Here is a 5,575-nt window from a genome sequence, read left to right on the forward strand (position 1 = left end):
GTAAAGGGAGGCTCGAGTACCCGATCTGCAGGTCGTCTCAGATTTGTGAGCACCTCAGCTACAAAACCCTTCTGGAGGAACTTCACTGGAGTGCAGGGAGGGGAGCAAGGACACAGGGCTTGGTTCCCTCCAGCCTAGAAACCTGCCAAGCTCTTCAGAGGCTACCAAAAAAAAAAAAAAAAAAAGTGCTACCACCACTTCTTTTTCACCCAGAGGGAAATGATGACTGAGTGGCTTTTTGTACCCACTTTACGTATGATGCAATTACTGCGTGGACAAAACATTGGAGCGCACGGTTCCAGGGATGAAGACCCTGCGAGCTGGGGCTCGGGGCATCCCTTCCTGGCTCAGGGAGAGGCTTTTCTCCCGACCTGCTGATGGTCACACGGACAGCTCTGCCAGGCAGTCCTCCTCGGCCTGCTGTCTCAGGTGACTTATGCAAAATAAGTGGCCGCTTTTGCCCCAAACGCGGGTTCTGCTTGAGCTTGCGCTCCCAGGCTGTTGCAGCCCGCTCCTCCTCCTGCCGAAATCCAGGCTCAAGGGAGAAGCTCCTGCAGGTTCACATGCGGGTTTCACCACCACCGTTTCCCGGCTCTCCTCACGGCCTCCTTGGAACAGGCTGTCAGAAGAGTTTCCAGCCCACAGCCGGTTAATCACACGCAATTAACATAAACCTGAACGAAGTGGGGAATAAATGAAAGCTGGGAAAGCCCCCTTTTCTCAGCAGCTGGATGAGGCAATTTACAGAAAGCCGGGAGGCATGGGGAAGAAGGAGCCTTTCATGAGGTTGCGGGTCCATGTGAAAGGACAGATGAGGGCAGTTTGGGGCAGCACTCCTGGTCCCCTCAGCCCCAGCAATGTGGCCCAAGGCAGGGGAGCAGCTGAGCCGCCTGCCCCAGACACCAGCCCCGCTGCAAGGGATGCAGGGGAAAGCTCTCCGAACCACAGGGAGGGCTGAGAGGCGAGATGGCAATGTTACTCCCGACCTGCCGATGAAGGGATGCACGGAGCAGGGATGTGACTTGCAGGACAACAAGTGGAAGCTGGGCGCAGTTTTCTAAAGCCTCGGCCCGGTGCTGTAGAGCGGAGGCATACGGGGCTAGGGGAGATGTCAGGGCTGACGGGTATGGTTTGACGTTTCTGGGTTAGCTTCCCTCAGAGATGCTCTCCAAGGCATGCTCCTGTCAGTTTTCTCCTGCCAGTGCTGGTGCTCAGCTGATGCCCTGAGGGGTTGGTTCAAGGAGCTGCACGAGCAGAAAATAAAATGAATCCCTGAAAAGCTAATAGGTTTTTGCCAGGATGTTTTGTGGTAGGCAGTGCTAATGTGAAGAAAGCAGCCAGAGCGTGGGACTACCCCTTCAGCAGGGGCTGGCTGTAGGACAGGCTGAGCTGTCATGCTGAGCTGCTCCTTCGGGCTCAGTTGTCACTATCAGCTCTGCAGGTTGTTGCTCACCCAGGAGTCCTGCCCTGTCTTGCACCCCTGGCTGGAGGCTCCCACCAACACAGAGGAACAGCCCAGCAGAAAGGTCGCCCAGCAGAAAATCGGAGCGTCCCTGGCTGGGGCTTGGCAATACGAGGACCAGTGCCCATGCAATGGAGCCCCGCTCACCTCCAGTGCATGGAGACAAACACGTTCAGCAGTCTGGGAGAAGCTGCAGTGGATTGTGAAACATCAGCTGTGAGGTACAGCACGCAAGATCTTAGATCAGTTCCTTGCACCCAGGGCCTTGGGGAGGAAGAGGAGCCTAATGGTGAGAAAATACTGATGAAAACAAATAGCTGTTTTCTTGGTACTTGGGCTTCCTTCTGGACCTCACCCAGTTGCCCCAGGGTTGGCCAACAGTGAAAATATCCCCAGTACACAATGCTTTTAGTATTCAAATGACCGTGTCTGGTTACATTGACTATTTCCAAGCAGAGTCCTTCAGATGCTTACTCATTTTCCTGATGGCCAGGTATTTGCATGGGTTTTACAGCCTTGTGTGCTTAAGACAGTAATGTGATGCGAATGCAACAGAAAAGGGAGAAGATAAAGGCTTGCTGGCTGAGAATGTGCATATACAAGGTGATGGGAAGAATGATATTGGGCACACACGTTGTGCCAGCTCTTGCCTTTGTCTATGGGGTTGTGCCCTGAGCAGATCCTGTCTCTGATCGGTCCCTTAGGAGCTGAACGGGGAGATAAGTGGAAGTAAGGTGGAAATTGTGTGGCTGAGCAGCAGAGGAGTGGTGGAAGGTTTGGTTAGCAGAAGACATGGCAGGCAAGAGGCAATTCCTGGGCAAATCTGTTTTCTATTTAAAACTGATTAGCCCAGGCTTTGGGGTATAGAGGAAAAGACTGTTCCCTCTCCCAAAATACTAGGATGAGAGGGAAAGGAAGATCTGTTGACAGGGTGTAATTCTGCAGCATAAGCAGGGATAGTTTCTAAATATGAGAGAGAACCAGTTCAAACTGGTTTAACAGAAACTTCGTGCACCAAAAACCTCTAGCAAGGACATTAGAATAAGAGCGTTGCATCCTCGGCAGCAGCTCCTATCTGCTCAGCTGTGGAGCCACAAGGTCCATGCAACGACCCCACAGCTCCCCAAAGCATCTGTTTCTGTCATTGAGCCTCCTCGAGTGTGTCATAAATGCCTCTTCATCCTCTAATATAGATTTGTAGCTGTCTGCAAGGCAGAGAAAAGGGTTGTGTGGTAAGGCTTGGAAGACATGGCTACCAGCTTCCGAATTTGGTGACACTCTACAAAAGGACCGTTTTGGCTTGCTTTGGTTTTAATGAAGGCTCTACCACCTGAAGTCCTCTGATTACAGGAAAAAAAAATCTCTTATTTTTTTCAAAACATAGTGTGTGTATGTTGGGGAGAGGAGTAGAAGTCAGCAAAAAAAATGTGGGAAACTGATCCAAATAGATAAAAAAACAAGAAGGAGAAGCACCCACGTACATTTGTTTTAAAGTCTCACTGGCAAGTTTTTGCTGCTGGACTGGTGACCCCAGGAGCTGGGGCTGGCTCTGTACAACCCATACAAAACCAAGGGGAAGCAGACCCAGGGCACAGAGGACCCACAAGAGGCTTGGGAGACACGAAGTCGATTCTCTCTTCTTCTGAAGGCTTTACCAGCTCTCCCTTGCCTTGCAGGTAGCTATGAGGTTTTGAGACCAGGGGCAGTATGGCAATATGGACCATAACATTACCATAGACGGGGAGGATGGGAACAGGACCTCACATCTTACGGACCTCATAGAGGCCCAGAGCATCTCACATCTCAGCACCCAACTCCAGCAGCGCACCAATGTCTCTGTTGGATATGAAGATATTGCTGCCCCCCCTTGTGGACATCGCAAAGGAGCTGGCAAATCACACTGGGCAGCTGCTTTGGCGGAACAATAACCCCATAATGAATAAAAAAATGCAGCAGTGCAGCCCGCTGCCAGCTGCGGAGGTGCAGGCAGGAGGCAGAGCTCGGGTCCCCTGGGGGTGCAGCTGGGGGAGGGAAGGGCTCCCACGATGCCTACGTGAGAAGGGACACTATCGTTTAATTTAAAGAAAAGTTTCTGGCTGGGGGAGTCCCAGCAGCTCACATTGCTGGGACAATGCTTTGCTTCAACCGGTCACAAATATTTTTTAACAATCCTGAAGCAGCCGGCATGCGGGTCAGGTGTGTCAGGGCAGAGAACAAAGACACAGACACTTTGTCTGCACTGAGACTAATGGAAAAATTTCCCTTTTCTTGATGGAGCACCAGGCAAGCACCCAGCTGGCTCCAGCAGGGCTCCTGGCCTCTGCAGCTTGCTGTCATTGTGTATAGCCTCTCATGTAGGCTGGCTCTGGGCAACTTAGCGAAGACGGTAATTAAACGTTGGGTCTGACCTCCACAAAATCTCCTAGAGGTGTTACAGGAACCGATGGTAAGTTTCAAAACTCCTGATACAGCTGGAGATGAGGACATCTCAGAGAGGCAACCATTGACTGAGGGCTGCAGAAACTCCGTCATGCCTCAGGTGGCACCTTGCCCAGGAAACACTCATTTCCCTGTGACACTGGTCAGCCAAGCTTCCTTGCAGGAAGGTTTCTCCATGCCCTTTTACACGCTGCAAAAGAGATCAGATCTGCTATAATTTCTACAGCTGACTGTATTTCTCCGTGACTATAAGCTATTACAGTAACATGCAGTTCTGTGCTTGATGAGCAAGGGAAAGCATTTCCAATTTCTCTCACCATTTCTTCAAGGAGAAAAAAAAAAAAAGAGTATCTGGAAAGTTTTCACAGGCTATTTCCCACACACGCACTACTTTAGTGAACAACGTTTGCTTACCGTGTGCCGGAGTAGCTGTCGTGCTTCAAATCTGCCTCTGCTCCGTTTAGGAGCTCGTAGCACACTGCAGTGTGCAAGTCTGGTTGTTCCTGATGCTTGCAGCAAGCGGGGGAGAACAACATTCAAGATTTATCTTTACATTATGCAGAGCTTGCAGACAACCCCATTCCTTCTTCCCCCCAACCTTAGAGCTCTCTTTTTAACCTGAATTAACTGTTTGACCTCAAAACCAAAATAATTTCTTCCTTAAGCAATAAATTAGGCCAGAGAGCTAAAGTAAAACTTATCAGAAAGTATCACATCACTGTGGCTTTTGTGCAGGGGACAATATTCTGGCCTGCCATTGCAAAGCCATCCCTTGTCGTGCCGGGGTGGCTGCTGTGTTTATTTGCAGAGCCATTGTGCCACAGGGAAACCGGAGACACCCGATGTTTAGCTGTGAGTTAATGCTTCCTGCATCCAGCCCCGGCAGCCACACCAAACCTGCCAGGTCCCCTCCAGCCCACTGGGATTAACCCAGCCAAAATCTCGGGCAAGCCCTCCTTCCTGACAGTCAGAGCAAGGTGGGTCACAAGCTTTGCTGATCAGGCAAGGATGAGAGGCTCGATGGTCTTCGATGGTCTCGATGGTCTTCCTTCTGCAGAGGTGGAGGCCACCAACAAGTCAGACCGGACACTTGTGAAGAGGCAGCAGGTTTCCCTCGGTAGAGCAGCACTGTGGGCAGCAGTTCCCGGGGCCTGGCAGGAGCCTGGCTCCATAAGCCATGCAAACAACCCCCTCAAAGACACTGACCTCAGTGGGGAAGACGTTGCCTGCATGCAATGCAAAGACAAGGGATCGGCTCCAGACCTCCAGGAGCCTCCTGCACCACAGAGGGGCTGTGCTGGGGCAATGGGCTCGGAGCCGGGGGACACGCTGGGGAGATCCGTGCCAGGAGGAGCAGCTCTGCCCAAAAGAGCCAACAACTTCACATAACTGCTTGGTTCTGGCTGCAGCTGGGGGAACAGCAAGGATTTGCTCACCGGCAGGCACAGCCAGGGAAACAAGGCAGCTCAGTTTTCACCCCAAAATGTTTCTTAATCAGCTGACAGCAAGGCAGACTTCAATTCTGGTTTTTGAGGAGGGGGATTTCATTTTGCAGAAAGTTTCAAAATCTTGTCTCCCATTCCCATCTGAAAAACAAACCCATTTTAAAGAGCTGGGATTTCCCGAAGAGCAGAAACCCTTGTTTCGGATGGGGGGGGGGGGGGGCAACCACCC

The sequence above is a fragment of the Cariama cristata genome, unplaced genomic scaffold (assembly GCF_000690535.1).
Source record: "Cariama cristata isolate BGI_N322 unplaced genomic scaffold, ASM69053v1 scaffold8952, whole genome shotgun sequence".
Lineage (NCBI taxonomy): Eukaryota > Metazoa > Chordata > Aves > Cariamiformes > Cariamidae > Cariama > Cariama cristata.